Source organism: Palaemon carinicauda, chromosome 6 (assembly GCF_036898095.1).
Source record: "Palaemon carinicauda isolate YSFRI2023 chromosome 6, ASM3689809v2, whole genome shotgun sequence".
NCBI lineage: Eukaryota > Metazoa > Arthropoda > Malacostraca > Decapoda > Palaemonidae > Palaemon > Palaemon carinicauda.
The window spans coordinates 151,140,909-151,163,135 of record NC_090730.1 but is presented as its reverse complement, the minus strand read 5'-3'; the positions used below and the strand labels follow the sequence as shown (position 1 = coordinate 151,163,135).

The following is a 22,227-nucleotide window of genomic DNA, read 5'->3' as shown; positions in this document are numbered from 1 at the left end:
AAGGGATTTTGACGAAGGAAAAATCTATTTCTTAGGAGAGACCTGTGGCGCCCGGTGAAAAGGGGTCCTTCTAATACACTTTTCTGATAAAATCTTCCAATTATACTAGAGAAAGATAAAAGCATGGAATGCAGAGGTTACTACCCTCGCGCGAGCACCTTGTGGGTGTCGTGTATAAAGCAAAGGCGCGTGAAAGCCACTATTCACAGGTGGCTTCCATTTAGTTAATTCCTTCGTCAAAGGGATGGGCCGTTACAGAGGAACCAGCCAAGCTACCAGAGCCACGCCACCCACGCCCCGACGCGAGCGCCATCTGAACAACATCCTTCTAATTTGGACTTGCTCCAGTGTGTGTTTTTTGTTGTGCTCTCGGCTTTTTTTCACTCCTGTGGATTTATTTCGTCATGACCGAAGCTCCATCTTCACCCATTCCAATGTTAAGTACCATAGTTTATTTTGACAGCTTTTTGTAGTACCGGGCTTTTGTCATCTACCCAGTTAAGTCTGTTTTATCACTACCGTCTGGGCCCGTCCGCGTCCTCGGCGGCCATTGTTTGTTCCCTTGTCTTGCTGGGAGTTCATCTTAGTCTTGCCCGTTTGGTACTCTGTCACTTAGGTTCTTGGTTAAGTCCCTGGCCTTATGCCTTTTTGAACCATCATTATTATTATCGTTATTATTCCCATGGTACTTTTTGCTAGCAAGTCCAATCTGCGAACAAGAATAACGCTCTAGCTTTATTATACTGTAGTTTAGTACCCGCCCCCCGAGGCGTTCGTCAGTCGACTATTTCCCTTTAATTTAGGTTTTAGCAGACGTTATTCTTCGTTCGTAGTTTTGTTTTTGAATCTTTCAGGCCGATGATGACTCTCTTCGGTCAGCAAGGGCTGCTCTTCGTCCTTGGGTGTCGGGCTTCGGCAGGAATGCCCCGTCTGGCGCACCCTATCTCCTCGATGGAGACACGGCCTCCCGTCTCTTCCCAGGCTCGACAACTGCAGCAGTCTCTCCGGAAGTTGCTGCCCCCTTAATTGAAGAAGTCAGAGCAACCATTTCCGCGGAGGACGAATGCATTGGTCCGAATGGACAAGGTACCGAAGGAAACAGTGATATTTCCGAAAGAGCAGGCCCAGGCTATCTGGGCCAGAACTCTATCAGAGTGGGGTGTATTAACTCCAAGCTCACCCCACACAAAGGTGCCTACACTATTTTTACGACGGCGGCCTCCATCTCTTTGCCGCTCATAGACAAAATCACAGAGCTGACAATACAGGCCATCAAGGAAGGCTCTTCCATGCCGGCTCTCAAGGAGACGGACCCCACCTCATTGCTTATTCCAGGTACCTCTGCAACCTGGGACGACGCGTCTTCTACCTTCACAGTGGGGAAGCTAGACCCGGACTGTGCCTCTACTCTTTTCTCTGAGAAGCTCCCCAGATTACTAGAGAGTCTTCTCAAAACTGAGTTCTAGACCCGTAATAGACTAGCTAGGTCCCTCCACTCCATCACCTCCATAGAGTCCCTAGCATCGGTTTACCCAGAGGAAACACTATTCAGAGTCGTCACAAAGAACCTGCTGCTGTCCTACCAAATAGACCTCCGTGACTTCTGGTCGGCTTGAGTTAGTTGCAGGAAGTTCGTTCTGTCTGAGGCCTCCATCAGACATGAACCGAACAGGCTGATAGCGTCCTCCTGCTGGGGTAAGAACCTCTTCCCTCAGAACGAAGTTGATAAGGTTCTTCAGGACGCGGCGAGGGCAAACCAAAATTTGCAAGTAAGGCGGGGTCTCTCGACCAAAAGGAGGATCGAATCCCAGAAACAGACGTTCTTCAAGAAGAAGCAGAGGTTTATTCCTTACAAGACGGTCCGGGGTAACTCGTCGATACAGTCTTCCTCTGCTTCGACTTCTCAACAACCGGCTCCCCCTCAGCAAGTAGTCTACCTCACTGCTCCCCCTGGTACACAGCCCAACCCCACTTGGATGTCAACTCTCCTGCATACAACCCTACCTACGAATCCTCCGGTTCCTTTCGTGGACACCAGAGAGGAAGCTTCGGAGGTAGAGGACAGTTCCGCCAGCGAGGCGGACCTAAAGCAAAGGGTGCCCGTGGAGGGAGGGGACCTAGGTTCACTCCCTCCCAATGATGTGATGCCGGTAGGAGGGAGACTTTATCACTTCCGAGACCATTGGACCTTCAGTCCATGGGCTCACAGCATAATATCCAAGGGCTTGGGTTGGAAATGGTCACAGGGATCACCTCCTCCACCAGTGACCCACTCCCATCCTGGAAGAGTACACCACAAAGTTACTCAAGAAGAAAGCGATCAAACGGGTTCGATCCCTGAAATTCCAAGGCCGCCTGTTTACAGTCCCGAAGAAAGACTCGTCGGCGTTGAGGGTAGTTCTGGACTTGTCGAAACTAAACTCTTACATCCTCTGCGACAAGTTCCGTATGCTGACTATCTCTCAGGTACGGACCTTACTTCCCCGTGGGGCTGTCACCACCTCTATCGATCTTACCGATGCCTATTATCATGTCCCAGTAGCTCGAAACTTCTCTCCTTACCTAGGCTTCCGTCTAGGCAAGAAAGCCTTTGCATTCAAAGTCATGCCCTTCGGTCTCAGCATTACCCCCAGGATAGTATTGAGCCTCATGATGGAGAAGGCAAGACTATTAGAACTAACTGTACACTCAGTATTACAACCAGGATGACAGTGTCCAGGAAGATCTGAATGTAAACGATGGTTAGAATTATGAAAAATCTTATGCAATATGCATAACGAACTAACTGAATGATGGGGGCAAAGATTAATACAGTATCTAGATCATGAATAAGAAATTTAATAAACCGTAAGTTCCTGTCCAACAAATTAAGCTTACATACAGTAGCGGAAGGCCAGACAAGAGAACAACCCTCAAAACAAGGCAGAATAAAAGAATTAAAACAATTCTTCAGAATAGATTGATCACAAAAAACCTTAATCTGTAATATGAACATATATTGTACCTCCACAAGAATCAAGGTATTAAACAAGTAAATATTGTATGTAAATTACAGGTATTTGTAGATTGCCCTTTACAGTACACACAAAATAATTCTACCATAAATCATACTTTAGCTATGAGAAGTCATTTTCAGCAATGTGAACATAAATCAAACCGATATGATTGCTATAGAAAATGCGAAATACATTATGTGTGATGGTTACCTTATTAAAATCCCAAGGCAATGGATCATTTAATGCATAATGTATTGAGGACAAAGCCCTTGTTAAGAAGGATGTTGCTTCCTATGCTATGCCAAAATAAAATATGTCCCTTAAACTATTGCTGTCACTTTTTTGTAAAGATATGAAGAGACCATATGTAGCGCTAGTAATGTAAATGGGGATTTTGCCCTTATAAATTCTTATGTCAACTTATCAAATTTTAAATCCTTTTATTTTAGCTATGACCACTTTTTCATTTTCTACCACTATACTTATCAATTTAAAGATTTGGACCATATAGCCAAACACAGGGACTAGGAGGCCTTTGCTCTCCCATGCAACTGGAGGAAACCCTACAGTTGTGGTATGTAGTAAAAATGATATTTTGATTATAAAATAAATTTTTGAATATACTTACCCGGTGAATATATAGCTGCAACTCTGTTGCTCGACAGACAACTCTACGGAAAAACTCGCCAGCGATCGCTACACAGGTTGCGGGTGTGCCCAACAGCGCCATCTGTCGACCAGATACCCAGCTCTTATGTAAACAAAGACTCAATTTTCTCCTCGTCCCACTGCGTTTCTATTGGGGAGGAAGGGAGGGTCATTTAATTTATATTCACCGGGTAAGTATATTCAAAAATTTATTTTATAATCAAAATATCATTTTTAAATATTTAACTTAGCCGGTGAATATATAGCTGATTCACACCCAGGATGGTGGGTAGAGACCAGTAATATATGTTTACATTTTATGAGCTAAGAGTTTTTTATTTCATTTTAGAAGTTATCAAAATAACAAAAACAAAATAAATAGGTACCTGGTAAGGAAGTCGACTTGAACAATTACTCTGCCTTTTAAGTACGTCTTCCTTACGGAGCCTCGCGATCCTCTTAGGATGCTGAGCGACCCCTAGGAGCTGAAGTATCAAGGGTTGCAACCCATACAACAGGACCTCATCAAACCCCTAATCTAGGCGCTCTCAAGAAATGACTTTGACCACCCGCCAAATCAACCAGGATGCGAAAGGCTTCTTAGCCTTCCGGACAACCCAAAGAACAACATTAAAAAACATTTCAAGAGAAAGATTAAAAGGGTATGGAATTAGGGAATTGTAGTGGTTGAGCCCTCACCCACTACTGCACTCGCTGCTACGAATGGTCCCAGTGTGTAGCAGTCCTCGTAAAGAGACTGGACATCCTTTAGATAAAAAGACGCGAACACTGACTTGCTTCTCCAATAGGTTGCGTCCATTATACTTCGCAGAGATTTATTTTGCTTAAAGGCCACGGAAGTTGCGACAGCTCTAACTTCGTGTGTCCTCACCTTAAGCAAAGCTTGGTCTTCCTCACTCAGATGTGAATGAGCTTCTCGTATTAACAGTCTGATAAAGTAGGATAAAGCATTCTTTGACATAGGCAAAGATGGTTTCTTAACTGAACACCATAAAGCTTCAGATTGGCCTCGTAAAGGTTTGGTGCGCTTTAAATAGAACTTAAGAGCTCTCACAGGGCATAAGACTCTTTCTAGTTCATTGCCTACAATCTTCGATAAGCTGGGAATATCGAACGATTTAGGCCAAGGTCGAGAAGGCAGCTCATTTTTGGCTAGAAAACCAAGTTGTAGCGAACATGTGGCTTTTTCTGACGAAAAACCGATGTTCTTGCTGAAGGCATGAATCTCACTGACTCTTTTAGCTGAGGCTAAGCATACCAGGAAAAGAGTCTTTAAAGTGAGATCTTTCAGGGAGGCTGATTGTAGCGGCTCAAACCTGTCTGACATGAGGAATCTTAGTACCACGTCTAAATTCCAACCAGGTGTAACCAAACGACGCTCCTTAGTGGTCTCAAAAGACTTAAGGAGGTCCTGAAGATCTTTATTGTTGGAAAGATCTAAGCCTCTATGCCGGAAGACCGATGCCAACATGCTTCTGTAGCCCTTGATAGTGGGAGCTGAAAGGGATCGTCCTTTTCTCAGGTATAAGAGAGAGTCAGCTATTTGAGCTACAGAGGTACTGGTCGAGGATACAGAGACTGACTTGCACCAGTCTCGGAAGACTTCCCACTTCGATTGGTAGACTCTAAGGGTGGATGCTCTCCTTGCTCTAGCAATCGCACTGGCTGCCTCCTTCGAAAAGCCTCTAGCTCTCGAGAGTCTTTCGATAGTCTGAAGGCAGTCAGACGAAGAGCGAGGAGGCTTTGGTGTACCTTCTTTACGTGTGGCTGACGTAGAAGGTCCACCCTTAGAGGAAGACTTCTGGGAACGTCTACTAGCCATCGAAGTACCTCGGTGAACCATTCTCTCGCGGGCCAGAGGGGAGCAACAAGCGTCAACCTTGTCCCTTCGTGAGAGGCGAACTTCTGCAGTACCTTGTTGACAATCTTGAACGGTGGGAATGCGTAGAGATCTAGATGTGACCAATCTAGGAGAAAGGCATCTATATGTATTGCTGCTGGGTCCGGGACTGGTGAGCAATAGATTGGGAGCCTTTTGGTCAGCGAGGTTGCAAAGAGATCTATGGTTGGTTGGCCCCAAGTGGCCCAAAGTCTCTTGCATACATCCTTGTGGAGGGTCCATTCTGTTGGAATTACTTGCCCTTTCCGACTGAGACAATCTGCCATGACATTCAAGTTGCCTTGGATGAACCTCGTTACTAGTGAGATGTCTTGACCTTTTGACCAGATGAGCAGGTCCCTTGCGATCTCGTACAACGTCAGTGAGTGGGTCCCTCCTTGCTTGGAGATGTACGCCAAGGCAGTGGTGTTGTCTGAGTTCACTTCCACCACTTTGCCTCGAAGGAGAGACCTGAAGCTTTTCAAGGCCAGATGTACTGCCAACAGCTCCTTGCAGTTGATATGCATGATCCTCTGACTCGAGTTCCACAGTCCTGAACATTCCCGACCGTCTAATGTCGCGCCCCAGCCCACGTCCGATGCGTCCGAGAAGAGAACGTGGTTGGGAGTCTGAACAGCCAGGGGAAGACCCTCTCTCAAGTTGATACTGTCCTTCCACCAAGTCAGACAAGACTTCATCTTTTCGGAAATGGGGATCGAGACCCCTTCTAGCGTCTTGTCCTTTTTCCAGTGAAAAGCTAGATGATATTGAAGCGGACAGAGGTGTAGTCTTCCTAATGACACAAATTGTTCCAGGGATGATAGCGTCCCTACCAGACTCATCCACAGCCTGACTGAGCAGCGTTCCTTCTTCAGCATGTTCTGGATGCATAACAGGGCTTGACTTATTCTGGGGGCCGACGGAAAAGCCCGAAAAGCTAGACTGTGAATCTCCATCCCTAAATACACAATAGTTTGGGATGGGACCAGTTGCGACTTTTCCAAATTGACAAGGAGACCCAATTCCTTGGTCAGATCTAGAGTCCACTTTAGATCCTTCAGACAGCGACGACTGGAAGAGGCTCTGAGAAGCCAGTCGTCCAAATAAAGGGAGGCTCGGATGTCCGATAAATGGAGGAATTTGGCTATATTCCTCATCAGCCTCGTAAACACGAGAGGAGCTGTGCTTAGGCCAAAGCACAGGGCCCGAAACTGGTAGACCACCTTTTCGAAAACGAATATCAGAAAAGGTTGGGAGTCTGGGTGGATGGGGACGTGGAAGTAGGCGTCCCTCAGGTCTAAAGAGACCATCCAGTCTTCCCTCCTGACCGCTGCTAAGACTGACTTTGTGGTCTCCATGGAGAACGTCGTCTTTGTGACAAAGACATTCAGAGCACTGACGTCTAGCACCGGCCTCCACCCTCCTGTCTTCTTTGAAACCAAGAAGAGGCGGTTGTAGAATCCCGGAGATTGAAGGTCCGAGACTTTGACCACCGCTCCCTTCTCTAGCAAAAGAGACACTTCCCGTTTCAAGGCTCGTCTCTTTTCTTCCTCTCTGTACCTGGGAGAGAGATCGATGGGAGACGTTGCTAGAGGGGGTTTCCGTACAAAAGGAATCTTGTACCCCTCTCTGAGCAACTTCACAGATTGTGCATCTGCGCCTCTCTTCTGCCAGGCCTGCCAGAAGTTCTTGAGTCTGGCTCCCACTGCTGTCTGAAGTTGCGGGCAGTCAGACTCTGCCCTTAAAGGACTTGGATCCTTTCTTCTTCCCTCGCTTCCCTTCGGCACGAGCACCTCCTCTGCTGGAGGCTCTGCCACGAAAGGGCGGAATAAAGCGAGACGCTGGAGTGTCCATCCTTGGTCTAGCTGACAAGGTAGGCAAAGGGGGAGCTTTGCGAGCTGAGGACGCAACAAGATCGTGAGTGTCCTTCTGCACTAACGAAGCGGCTATTTCCTTTATCAGGACTTCTGGAAATAGGCACTTGGAAAGAGGAGCAAAGAGAAGCTCAGATCTCTGGCACGGTGTAACTCCAGCTGAAAGGAATGAGCAGAGAGATTCTTGCTTTTTAAGGACTCCGGACACAAATGATGCAGCAAGCTCATTAGACCCATCACGTACGGCCTTGTCCATGCAGGACATAATGAGCAAGGAAGTCTCTTTATCTGTCGAAGAGATCTTCCTGCTTAGGGCTCCTAGGCACCAGTCTAAGAAGTTAAAAACTTCAAAGGCCCTAAAGATTCCTTTCAAAAGGTGGTCCAGGTCCGATGATGACCAACAAATCTTTGAGCGTCTCATGGCAAGGCGGCGGGGAGAGTCTACAAGACTTGAGAAGTCGCCCTGGGCAGAGGCAGGAACTCCCAAGCCGAGAACTTCTCCCGTGGCATACCAGACGCTCGATCTAGAAGAGAGTCTAGCAGGGGGAAAAGCAAATGCTGTCTTCCCTAAACTCTTCTTGGACTGTAACCAGTCTCCTATCACCCGCAAAGCTCTCTTGGACGAGCGTGCGAGGACGAGTCTAGTAAAGGCAGGTGCGGTAGAAGGCATGCCTAAAACAAACTCTGAAGGCGGAGAACGAGGAGCCACAGAAACAAACTGGTCAGGAAACAGCTCTTTGAAAATAACCAAAACTTTTCTAAAGTCCAAAGAGGGTTGAGTAGACTTAGGCTCGTCCAATTCTGATTGTTGTTCATCTTGATGTGCAGCAACATCATCATCAGAAAGTTCCTCATCCGACAACTGATGAGGAAACGGCAACGGAGTGGGTAACGGCTGGTTCGCTGAGTCCGGTCGCACTGGTGCATGCGTGACTGAGCCGGACGCAACGTCATGGACCTGCTGCCCAGTCTGTGAGCTGGCAACAACCATGGTAGTGCGAGGACGCACAGCGTCTACCCGAGACTGTCTAGACTGACTGGGTTGCGCAGTGGAAACCACACTGGGTTGCGGAGGTTGACGCACCGCGTCAAAACAAGGCAACTCTGAAGGTTGTTGAACATCCAGAACGTCAAAACCAACCTCCGTGCGTCGCTTAACGTCAACATGCGGCTGGCAGACCACACTGGAACGCATGGGTGGAGGAACTCTCTCAACTGGTGTGCGTGAGAAGGTTACCTCAGCGTCCACAGGACGCACAACCGATCGCTTGGAGGGTTGTAGGCTAGGTACTGCACTAGCTGGTACGGCAGCAACCTTCTCCGCATGAAAGTCCTGCATCAGAGACATAAGCTTAGACTGCATGTCTTGCAGTAAAGACCACTTAGGGTCTACGGGAGCAGGTGCGGCGACAGACGGTGTTAGTGTCTGAAGCGGTACCGCTTTGCCTCTCTTAGGCGGTGAGCAGTCATCGGATGACGGCAACGAGTCCGAACTGACCCAGTGGCTACAACCGGGCCGTTGGACTTGTGCTGAAGGGACCGATTTACGTTTTAACGGTCGCGAGACCTTGGTCCAAAGTTTCTTGCGAGAAACACCTTCAGACGACGAGGTATAAATGGGCTCTCTCGTCTTAGGTAGGTAGGAGCGATCTTGGGGAGATACGCCCGATACCACGGAGGGAACGTCTGTTCGCTGATTAAAGCCTCTCGAACCCATGCGTCGTACGACATTGCTTCTCCCCTGGACTTGGGAGCTTGCAAGAGGTCCCGGACTAGGAGGACGACAGGCACGAACAGACGAACCCTCAAGAGCAACACTGTCCACAACACTATCACTTGGCACTTTAGCACTTCCCACTGCACTTTGGCACTTAAGCTCCTTAACATCCGCCATGAGCTGATTACGGTCACTAGCAAGGGACTCAACTCTCTCACCCAGAGCCTGGATGGCACGCATCATGTCAGCCATCGATGGTTCCTGAGTGCCAGGAGGGGGGTTAGGAGCAACCACTACAGGGGAAGGAATAGGTTGTGGGGCATGAGGAGAGGATACATCAATAGATCGAGAAGAACTTCTCCTAACTCTATCTCTCTCTAGCCTACGTGTGTACTTTTGAAATTCGATAAAATCGAATTCCGAAAGGCCAACGCACTCCTCACACCGATCTTCCAATTGACAGTTTTTATCCCGACAATTGGAACAAACAGTGTGAGGGTCGATAGAAGCCTTCGGAAGACGCCTAGAACAGTCCCTAGCATTGCATTTCCTAAATTTGGGAACTTGTGAAGGGTCAGCCATTTTGAATTGGTCAAGGGAAAATTCCAAAAAACGATCTAAGTCATCAACAAAGAATCCGATACAAAAAAAGAGTTCAAGGATTTAATTGAAGAAAAACCCTGCACAGCGAAAGCTCAAAACTAGAATATAGTACTTCACCAATTAGATGTGAAAAACTCCAGTTTAGCAACAGCGAGTAAAGTACGTCTTGTCGACACGTCGACAGAGAGAAAATTGAGTCTTTGTTTACATAAGAGCTGGGTATCTGGTCGACAGATGGCGCTGTTGGGCACACCCGCAACCTGTGTAGCGATCGCTGGCGAGTTTTTCCGTAGAGTTGTCTGTCGAGCAACAGAGTTGCAGCTATATATTCACCGGCTAAGTTAAATATTTAAAATTAATCGTTTGGAGAGTAAGGTGGAAGAAATTAAAGTGGGAATAGAGGTACTGTATGGCACAAGGTTTAAACGTGAATGAGGCAAGGGACCGAAGGGATACTGCAAAGATCTTTTAGTAAGGCATTCAGTGCATAGCTTGGAGGTGAATTCACTGCACTATCACCTTACTGGAAAATTTAGGTAGGACCCAAGTGGGAAATGGCTTTAAGGTATAGTATCTTTAGCAATTAATCTAGTCTATATTATCATGAATTTTGTTTTATTGTTAATATAGGTGAAATTTTATGTTAAGTATATTACAAAAAAAAGCAAATAAATTATGTTGTCAAAGTACACAGGAATCTAAAGCAATGGGAAACTCGAAACCCCAGGTAATGCAATAATGTGTAAACACTGCACCCCTAGATTAGATGAGGTTCAAAGCTATCCATAAGGATGGAGTGATTTTTTAGGTCCTCTATATTTTTTAACTGATGACTACCAAGTTGTGTAAATATTTTCCACTGCCTCTCTTATGCTTTGAAGTATTTTCCCACTTGCTTTACCATTAGGTCTAAGCTGGAAATCATTTGTTTCTCCAAATAAAAATCTCTTAAGCCCCGGGACAGTAATGTATTACATCAGTCACAGCCATGAGAAGGTGAACAAATAACGAGTGGTTTGTCACAAAACAATAATACATAACAGCCGATGTCATCAAAAACATAAAGCAGGAGATAAAACTCTAAAAAAAAAATTTGCTTCATATATAAGCAAACCCTACCGTTCAGCAATATCAAACAGTAACAAATTTAGTCTTTAATGAAAAATATGCTCAAAATTACCCTATAAACCGAACTGACAGACTATTGCTGTAGAATCTGAGCAAATTTTGAATGGACATCAAAATTAAAGTCTAATTAACATAGACCTCATTCAAACAACTAAAGTGGAATGGATATTAAAATTGAATCAAACAATAAAAGTTATTTGCCCATAAAGCTACTGATGACGTTTTCAAGATTATTCACGAAGCACCAAAAAGGAACTGTTTTTGACAACTTGTACAAACAATAAGGAAATCTTATTACGGTAGAGGTCATTGCTGGATAATTATAAGGATTTAAAATTTGATGCCAACAATAATACTCAAGGAAATAGAGCAGGGGGTTATATATGATGACGACCCTGCAATATAACTGTCATATTTTCAACCCCATCGCTAAAAATACGGCAGTCTAAGGGAGTCGCAGGGGGGCTGCAGGGAGGCATTAGCCCCCCCTGCTAAGTAAGTGGGGGGGAAGTTTAGGCTACATGGTGTTCTATGCACGCAAGAGATCCTTTCCGCCACCATACAAAGGCTCCCAGAAGGCATGTACTGTACACTCAATTACATAAATGGCCTGTAGGAGCCTTTGTATATCAGCGGCCAGTTCGTCCCATGGGGATTAAAAATGGACATCAATTAACTAAAACTTTCCCCCCTAACCTAACCCACAAGCCATGGGGGGGGGGGGGGAGTTTAGCCGCCCCCTGCAACCCCCCTTCCACTGACGTATTCTAAGTTACCTGTAATAATACATACAGGTGGCCGTTACCATACATATACCTCGGCCTGTATACAAGCTACCTTGGTAAAAGACATTTCATGAGGCATTTTTGACCAAAAAATTTACATCCCCTACCTCTACCTAAATACGGTAGTTTAATGGTAGTAATCTGGCTGACTGAGCTAGCTATCAACTTTGAGGTAAATACATGATACTTTAACTACTAGCAAAACTGGAATTCACTATAAGAAATGGACGAGTGGTGGCTAGGGTGGTATGTTTCTCTATATGTTTAATAGGGGTTGGGGCATAATAACTTACATATCCATCGATTAAAATGTGAAGTATGTTTTTCACTCTTAAGTCCATTGTTTACATCTGAAAGACTGAAGGGGACTTAGTGTGCATAGTCGGTTCCGATCGGTTTGGGGAGCTTTCTGTGCATTTACAATGATGTATCTGTCAGGTGGGTTTTTTAAACCAATTAACTACTTACAAGTACTTCTTCCCAGATGTTGCTCTCGGTTGTGACCTAGGAACTACTAGGTTAGGTTAGGTGGGTTTGTTAGGTTCTGTACCCTTTTACAAATCTTTTTAAGTGTTAAATGATCACGTTTTGGCCCGTTTTCAGCCACTTACGTGAACCATATATTTTTTCAACTGGTTATCTTGTGCTTATTTTGCATTTCTGACCATTATTATTGCTGCAAATCACTCGTTTATGACATTTCCCACCGCCAAAAAACCTGGTTTCCCACTCGGTTCCCCCATAATTGTCTTTATATCAGGGGGTCCAAAAACTCATGAATGGGTGGTTTGCCACAATAATCATGGTCAGAAATGCATAAATCACAAGATAACGAGTGGGAAAAATATGCGATTCATGTATATGGCTAGAAATTAAAATATCATATATTTAACCAACTTGCATGGTACCAACCAGTCTAAGGTAGAGATAAAATAAGTAATGAATAAAATGCAGTTCTTTTCAGTTTAGTGAAGGTGATCAGTAGGCCTAAATAGCAATAATGAACACCATGGTGGCCTGTGGTAACGTCCCTGACTGGATAACGTCAGACTGAGATTCGAGACCCGCTCAAACTCATCAGTTTCTTTGGTCCCTGCAACCTCACCATCATTGTGAGCTAAGGATGGGGGGGGGGGGTTTGGGAGAGCCTACAGGTCTATCTGCTGAGTCATCAGCAGCCATTACCTGGTCCTCCTTGGCCCTAGCATGGGTGGAGAGGGGGCTCAGGCACTGATCATATGTATATATAGTCAGTCTCTAGGGCATTGTCCTACCCTGCCATTCCTGATCGGCATTTAAACGCCTTTAAATCGTATATTATGTAAATGAACTTCAGCCACGTATGAACCAATCCTAAACAGGGCTAACCTTACTATATGCTAGAATTTCCTGAGGCCTACTTCTACGTTACGATGTGTAACGTCTAGCCATACCTGCTTCAACACAGCCAGAGGCTATTTCTAATTACATTCTTGAAAACTTAAGCCTAAAACACCCTTCCGTAGAACTATAGTTTAATTTACAGTCAACTTAGTACTGAATAGTCACTATACTACTTACTTTGGGAAAGCTTCAATCACTTAGTAGAACCGAGATAAAGTGAAGTTCTGAGCCATTAAAAGAGTATTTACAACAGTTTTTGAGTCATTAAATGCAAACACTACGACAGAGTAGTAACACTGCCAAAGACCAGAGACTTAGTGGTTGGGCTGTCAGTCTGTCACAACAACACTCTCGTTAGCAACAACAGTAACAATTTTATGAATTTTATATTTTTCTTATTAACCACGATAATCTATCATTAAATGTAACATCTAACACATGCGTTAGTTTAAATTCCCTATATAGATAACCATGGCTTACTTAAATCAATAAAATAGTAAAAAAATGAGGACGTTCACCTCTAAAAGTCGTAGAAAACCAACCCAGCAACATCGACTATTAATATATTGATTTTAAAGAATGATTGTTCAGACACAATAGAATGTTCTTAAATAGCAAATAACCTAAGGTGAATTTTCATCAACATATAACGTGACTCGACAAAAAATGTTTTTTTTAAGATGGCGGAAATGTCAAGGCATCTCTCTCTCTCTCTCTCTCTCTCTCTCTCTCTCTCTCTCTCTCTCTCTCTCTCTCTCTCTCTCTCTCAATCTACTCGGTTATGAAATAACTTTAATGAAATTACGGCGACGGACTTAGGCAATTAAATTATTAGTGTTGTTCGCTTAATCTTAATGGTTAGATTAACTTGTAATAATAACCATAGCATATTATGCATTACTGTACTAGGATTGCCTTAGAAATATATCTCCACCTCTAATGTATTTCATTATGTTAATTTGACCCGTTTAATTTAAGCAATCTTGTACTAGAAATGACGTTGGTCAAAAGCAATCTTGTAATAGAAATATCGTTGCTTCAAATATAAAAAAAGTATTTGGTAGTCTATATAGGCTGCACTATAGGAGACGATGAATTTAAACCACTTTTCTATTTATCTTTTTATGAAATATGTGAACTTTCTATAATTCGAATGTATAATATAGGCTAAAGTCTCTAATAACTTAGACAAGGCTAAGATTGATGAGATGGCCCTTAATAAACACTTGTTCCTACACACATACAAACCCTTCGCTCTTTACTTTGGATATATTGTTTCCATGTAGCTGGAAACTTTTAACTAGCCATAAACTCTTTACATGACGTGTAACAACCTGCCGCTAGTTAGCGTGGGTACCACACTCACCCAGTGTATTACATCACTTTTGTTTTTGGCTCGGTGGATGCAAGTGTACCATCTCTCTGCCCTGTCAACCTTAAATAAAACTGGCTGTAAACTCACTTCATGGGGAGCGGTACGGTAGGCCACGGAAGAAGTCTAAAAGGGATTCTTCTCTCTTTGGGGTCTTCCCAAGGTCAAAGAAGTCCTGACTTCTCTCTCCGCCACTTCGTTCCCTCCCCGCAGACTCTGCTCATTCAGTATTCTCCAGAGGTTGAATGAATAAGAGTAATGATTGATTGACCCCGAACAACCCTCTGTTTTGTAGGGCTCTGTCACTTGACCCAGCGAAGCAGCGACACACACAGCTGCAGGTAACTTTCTATCTTTTGATGATATGCATCAGCGCTAGCCTTCCTTGGGGTTTACGGGTCCTTCCCCCCTTTAGGAACTGATCTTGGAGGTGCTGAAAAGTGGGGCACAGCGGAAGCGCACATCTGCCTCTACAAGGATTTGCTACGGTCTTCCCTCTTTGAGCCTCTGGAGTGATGTTCCCTCCAGCAGATCTTGTGCCCTTTCTTGAAGTCCTCCACATCTCTCCATCAGAGGAATTGCTGGTGGGTACTCCTCGGACTCCCTGTCAGGTCCACGATCTCTCTGGGCTAACTTGCACGGCTGAACTTGCTCAGTGTACCGAGTCTGCTCACCAGGAGAAACTTTGTTCCTCCATTCTGCCCATGTAAGGCCTTGCCTCAGCCTCTCCCCCCAACCAAACCTCTGGATTACTGTTCCTTCCAAAAGGTCTTCTGTTCAAATTCTCGCCACCAGAGTTCTCCTTGGAGTCCCTGCCAGGCCAGCGATCCCTCTATGGTGAGAGTGCCGGCTAAGCTTGCTCAACAGGATGAACTTTGTTCCTCCATCCTGCCTCCAGAGAGATTGGCCATGGCCTCCCCACCCCGCCTCTGGAGTTGTGTTCCTTCCAGAAAGTCTCATGCCCCTCACTCACAGAGGAATTGCGAGGCAGGTTCTCCTTGGAGTCCTTGCCAGGCTGCAACACGCTGAATTTACTCAACAGGAGGAACTTTGTTCCTCAACCCTCTGTGGAAGGTGGCCTTTCTCCCCAACCTGATATGGCTTTCTCACTTGAGGAATGGTCTTCCCCTCGAGTACTGTACCTAGGAGGCGGGTACAGTACTTGATTCGATAGCTACCCTGGTGATGGTGGCCGCCAACTCCCTACAGTCACAGCCTCTCCTCACCATGCCTCTATGGCACAATGAGTTTTTACAAAACTCGTGAGGCAGGCCCTCCTGGGTCCTTGCCTTGAGCATCTATCCTTTTGGGGAAAGCCCCAGCTTTTTCTGTCTTTCGCAAGTATGCGTTCACAGATGAGCCACCTTGCTTTGCTTGCACCTTTCAGAGTGTGTGCCCTAGCTCAGGAGCATGCAAGGCAACTCATGAATCTCCTGTGGCTTCTCATGTGAGTGTTCGCTTGATGCTACAGTTTGTGAACGATCAATCCCTGATGGGGCAGTGGAGTTTTAGTTTTCGGCACATACTTGCCAACCTTGCCCCCAAGGTGGCGGGTGAGCTCTAACTGCCGAAGAAGGTCTGATCACTTCTTTAGCTGTGGGCATTACCTTGGTGACAGACGCACGTATCTCAGTAAGATCGTGAGTGAATGAAGGATGCAAAGTGTTTGAGGCAGTGAAGGGAGTGGTAAAGAATACTGTAGAGGGTTCGGCATGAATATAAAGAGAGTTCTGTATGAGAAAGTGATTGTACCAACTGTGATGTATGGATTGGAGTTGTGGGGAATGAAAGTCACGGAGAGACAGAAATTGAATGTGTTTAAGATGAAGTGTCTGAGGAGTATGGCTGGTGTATATCGAGTAGATAGGGTTACCATTGAAGTAGTGAGAGTGAGAACGGGTGTAAGAAATGAGTTAGCAGCTAGATTGAATATGAATATGTTGAGGTGGTCTGGTAATGTTGAGAGAATGGAAAATAGCTGTCTGCTAAAAAAGGTGATGAATGCAAGAGTTGATGGGAGAAGTACAAGAGGAAGGCCAAGGTTTGGGTGGGTGGATGGAGTGAAGAAAGCTCTTGGTGATAGGAGGATAGATGTGAGAGGCAAGAGAGCGAGCCAGAAATAGGAATGAATGGCGAGAGATTGTGACGCAGATCCAGTAGGCCCTGCTGGTTCCTCCGGTCGCCTTGGATGACCGTGGAGGTAGCAGCAGTAGGGGATTCAGCGTTATTAAGCTTCATCTGTGGTGGATAATAGGGGAGGGTGGGCTGTGGCACCCTAGCAGTACCAGCCGAAATCGGTTGAGTCCCTTGTCAGGCTGGGAGGAACTTAGAGAGGAGAGGTGCCCTTTTTTGATTCATTTGTTTGATGTCGGCTAACCCCTAAAATTTGGGGAAGTGCCTTGGTATATGTATGTATTAAATAGAGTCTTTGAGCAATCCACTCGTTCCTGCTTCTGAAAAGGAATAAGGAGTCTTGGAATCCACCGTGCAGACACCTTATGCATGTGTGAATGATCCTGAATGATTTTTTTCCACAGACCCTACACTAATCTTACCAAATTGGGCTATGTGACGAGCATTTATACGGCGGTCTTCCAAAATGGTAGCCTCTACTTGATAGATGGTCTCTTCATCACTGGCAGAATGGGGGCGTCCACGAACGGGCGCTGTTTCGACAAATGTTCAGCTACATTTGAAGTGCCGATGCCAGTGTTTAACAACATCATATGATGGGCAGCATCTACATGAGTTTGTTTCATTTCATCAAGGTCTGTTTCAGTGTGCAACCATTCAAATTTAGAAACCAGATCATGGCTTGGTACTCGACTGAGTCCATGGTCACCCTTGATTCAATCTAACCCCTGTAAAAACGTAAGCAATGAGAGTTCAGGGCTACAAATTATCATGTGATCTATACACTAATGTACCAATAGACAAGTGGAATTTCAGTCAAATATACTGTAATAATCCAAAAAGGGTCAGGGGAAATTTTTTATTGAACGTCCCTCGTACCTTAGTACTGTACAGTATCTTGGTGTCACACTATAAACCTCGTAGCCAATAATCGTTTGATTTATTCCCATGCACTATATTTACTAGTGCAACCAAATAATAATAATAATAATGGCTAGTTTTTTATTTATGATACCAGACTATGAGGGGACGGAGTGATTATAATTGATACGGGTAATTAGAAAAAAAAAAGGATAAGTTTAGTTGCTCCATTGGGACAGAACATCAATAATGAATTTGTTTTACTGTGTTCTCTTGTGCACTGATGTATTGTGTATTATGGAGGTTTTAAAGCATGGAGGATATTTGTTGTATCAGTTTGGAGAGACATCATGAGGATTGGAGTTTGATTACTATTTTTGGAACTCGATCACAAAAGATGATACATGAAAGATAGGGAAGATTACTGTTTACTAAAGAAAAAAATGATGAGCTTTAATGGCTGCATCTACTGGCATTTCTACTTAAGATAAAATATGCATTAATCTGATCTTCCCATCTTTGTATTATCTTTAGTCATTACATTCATTCCAGCTAAATCGGTTTACAATACATGAGGAACTTAGAGTTATGCCAGTGGTTGAGACAGTTCCAAAGGCTTTTAGAGAAACTTGCTTAATTTCATGATTATTTATGGATCAAAATACTTACATTTACCTGTTGCACAGCAAGAACTCTAGCTCTATATAATGGGGTAAAAGTAGTCTCAAGTCAGATGTTTTAGCTTGTGGGCATTAAAATCACTTTCAATTCAAGATTATTGGAAGATGAAATTATTTTCTTTACATGGCCAAGTGCTTATACAGAACAATACATTACTACATATTGGAAAGCTGTCATCATACAAACATTCATTAATAAAAATATAAACTAATTCTCAAAGGTTTGAAATATCAATTAAAGAAGAAATTATAATCCCCAACATCAGAAATGAATACAAACTAATAACCACAATAACAAAATAGAAATATTGACAAATTAACGGGCACTTTATCTTCGATGAGAGTCGTGGCTGGTGTGCCAGAGACATGAAAGGATGAGAATAGGATTACAGCCTGGAGGGAATATCTCCCTCCATGAGAACTTCAGAGAAAATATCAGGAGTTTTCTCTCTTGAATGGTGTTCACTATCACAAACTGAATCAGTTAATTTATGCTTTATAGATACTTATTTTCCTTTTTTGTTTTACACCTACATTCAATTTTGACAAGGAACCTATCTAGAGACAACTTACTATGTCTTTTTTTCTAAAATGGAGTAAAAATCACATGAACACTGTGTAGGGGCACTGCTTAACTGATTTCATTCTAATTTTGTTAATACAGTACTTGTCTGCAAAAAATGCAATAAGAGAAATTTTTGCTTGCAAACCGATACAATGCTAGCATACAAATTTGAGTTTTCATGCTTGTATCCTGAGTTATTCATAACCCAAAGTATTACTTGTAATTATAAATTACTACCTACTGTTATTTGAAAGCCGATGTTCGTTAAAATGGTAATACAGTATACGATGTTATGTGGAATGATCTCCCTAATCGGGTAGTCGAATCGGTAGAACTTCACAAGTCCAAACTTGCAGCAAATGTTTTTATGTTGAATAGACTGACATGTCTCTCTTTATAGTCTATATATATCAAAGATGTTTTGATTTTGTTACTGTTCATAAGATATTGTATTGTTTTAATGTTGTTAGTATTCTAAAAATATTTTAATCTTTTATTTCTTTTCCTTACTGGGCTATTTTTCCCTGTTGGAGCCCTTGGCCTTATAACATCCTGCTTTTCTAACTGGGTAAGGGTTGTAGCTTGGCTTGTAATAATAACAATAATAATGCATTCCACAAGCTACTATCTTCACCACCCAACGAGGAAGCAAATCATTTGCTACCTGAGGTTATGGCATTATTCATGTCATAAAACTAGTTATATGGACTTTAATAGGCTTTAATAGAAAGCTTTAATATTTTTTTAAATGCAATTTAGTCTTCAACACCTACAAATTACCAGTACAGTATTGTTTCTGTTGTATGTATTATGAGGAGAGTCAGCATTGTTTTATCATTTCATACAAGATGTACTCTATTTTGTTCTTTAGATGCTTCTGGTAGTAAAGTCTTGTTTATTAAGTGATCTATTTGTTTCATTTTTGGTATCTATTCAAATCTCTGAAAATTTACCCAAAATATAAATTTTGTCCTCAGCCTTCTCTTTAAGACATCACTATTTTTTTTTTGTTCTGTTTAAACAATTTTTCATTGTAAATAATAGGCTCTTTTATTCAAGGACTTTTTTATATTTTTTCTTTAGCTACAGATGAGTCAAAGAGCAAGCCTAGTGCTGGCTCAATCTCAAGTTACAAAAATGTATGCATGATGTATAGGATGAAGTCCTGGCCACTCACCTGACTGAAGGACATATGCAAATAGGATTGGAAGTGGAAATCTGAGACACTCATTAGGTTGGTGGTTGTGTAACAAGGATATATAAGGTTGGAATCTCTGCCTTTCCTTTCTTCGTCTATGAAGATGGACCTTTATTGACCTAACTATTATTAATAAAATTATCACAGTAATAAACATCATTAAATCACTTCAACACATATTACTTCAGGCTTTACATCACTCATCCTAAAATATTAAATTTAAAAATAAATTTCAAGGTACACCATATTACGAGCCTGTCAGGCTGGGAGGAACATAGAGAGGAGACGTCCCCTTTTTTTTTTGTTTAATTTGTTTGATATCGGCTAACCCCCAAAATTGGGGGAAGTGCCTTGGTATATGTATGTATGTATGTATGTATGTATGTAGGTCTCCGCATCGTACAATAATGATGAAAAATTACACAAGAAATAAGCCAAAGAAAAGTTTATCTATATAATTACTGGACTTCTGAAATTGTTTAAAAGGGAACAAGTGATGTAAAGAGCATGTGAAGCTCATCACTATCGAAAGATGTTCAAACTTATGTGGTGTGTCAATATTGGATGTATCAATTAAACCAGGCTTCTGGAGAAAAAGCAATATGAACATCAGGAGAGATTCATAGAAATAAAATGCAATTAAAATCTAAATTTTGATTGAGAATGGGCCTCTTATACAGTAATAACTTTACTCAACTTGTATGAATAAATAAAAATCTTATTATCGTTAAAACATGTTATTTGCTAAAGGAAAAAACTGAAAGGTTTCCCAAATAAAAAGTTCCTTTATTTAGAATTTAAACTCTTTAAGCTAAGAAAGAATGAACGAAACGCTAGAATCGGTTTACTCTTACTGCAAAGTGAAACCGTGAAACACTCTCTCTCTATCGTAACGATAGAGCGCAAGTTGAACGTTCTGAACGTCAACAACTGCGGAGACTAAAAACTAAACGTTAGTTCATCTTTGAAAACAGTACGAGACTATCAAAGAAATTCTTCCATAAAACATTAAAATTAAAAAAGTATTAAATTCTTCAAAGGTTAAATACGATATAACGGGCTCAATGTTAATTAACTTCGGTTCCAAGTTAGGACCGCCTACTATTAGGAAAGGTCGCATATAAACAAACATAAAAATTTATTTTCTATAAGTTTATAATAATTGAAAAGTTAACCGAAGAGGCCTAAAAAGGCGGAGAGATATAAAATAAATGGATCTATAACGTGTTAAGCAAAATTACCAAAAACCTAAACACACTTCCGTCTAAGGGAAGGGTCGGCCATTTAAAAGTGAAAGAGAGTCCATACTCTCTTCGTCACCATAATTAAATCTATCGAAAACGAATTCAAGTTGAAATGAAGATAAAACCCCTGCATAGCGAAAGCTCAAAACTGGAATAGTGTACTTCACCAAATCGTTGTGAAAACAAATCCAGTTAGGGACGGCGTATTTAGTAGGTCCTGCCATTGGCACGACAGAGGAAAAATTGGTTCTTGTTGACAAGAAGTACCTGAGTACCTACTCGACAGATGGCGCTGTTGTTGTACACCCCCACCTGTATAGCGATCGCTGGCGTATCCCGACCGTAGGTTTTTTCTGTCGAGCAACAGAGTTGCAGCTACATGATCATCGGGTAAGATTAATATTGAAAAATCTTATTTAATATTATGCAGATCTTTACAAACAGTAATCTTAATAGATGAGATGAGATTACAGTCAATTATGCTGTGAAAATAGGGCCCATAATAAGGTGTGAATTTTTATGGCAAAATTGGTTCCTTTGTGTTTTTCAAATTTGGTTCTTGCACCACTGACAACCCTTCCACTTTTTTATGATTTTATCTGTTCTCTCCCACTTATATTATTTTTATCCTACATATTGTATCCATCTCTTATTACAGTACAGACTTTTATTCTGCAGCTGACCACAATATTCCATTTTTAAAAGCTGGAAAACTTATGGCTAGGTGGAAACAGAAAAGATAATAAGGAAGTGAAAAAAAACAAAGTAATGCCACTAGGGCCAAAAAAAAAAAAAACTAAGCACCACATACAATGTGCTGTTAAATAGGCAGAGCTCCAAAAGTAGGATTATTGTAACACCTATTGAAAGATGGTTTAAATAGTGACAAATATTGATACAATAAAACTCCCAAGGTAATCATTCAACTATTATGTTGGCAGGAATAGCAGGCGCTATTTCAAAGCCAGTATATGCTTGCATAACTTCCTATCTGGAGGTCAAGCTAGCAGACACCAGACTTACTGCGCCAACATCTGCATAGAAACCAAAGTAATCATTATCCATGCAAACACCTCACAAAAATATTTTTTACAGTACTTCACTGTAGACAAGAAATACAGAGGCCTAATGAAGGTCTGA

General features: G+C 42.6%; 1 protein-coding gene across 4 annotated transcripts in view; it reads right to left on the bottom strand.

The window, feature by feature from the left end:
- The window catches only part of cN-IIIB (cytosolic 5'-nucleotidase IIIB), a 123,506-nt gene extending 109,935 nt beyond the window's left edge, over positions 1 to 13,571 (bottom strand). Inside the window, exon 1 of one of the 4 annotated variants that reach the window (XM_068375559.1) lies at positions 13,553 to 13,571. The gene's annotated coding sequence lies outside the window, so the exon portion shown is untranslated. Of the gene's footprint in view, positions 1 to 13,211; positions 13,392 to 13,552 lie in introns of those variants that run through there. The other 3 variants (XM_068375561.1, XM_068375560.1, XM_068375558.1) reach the window with 3 other exon arrangements.
- Positions 13,572 to 22,227: the final 8,656 nt, after the last annotated feature.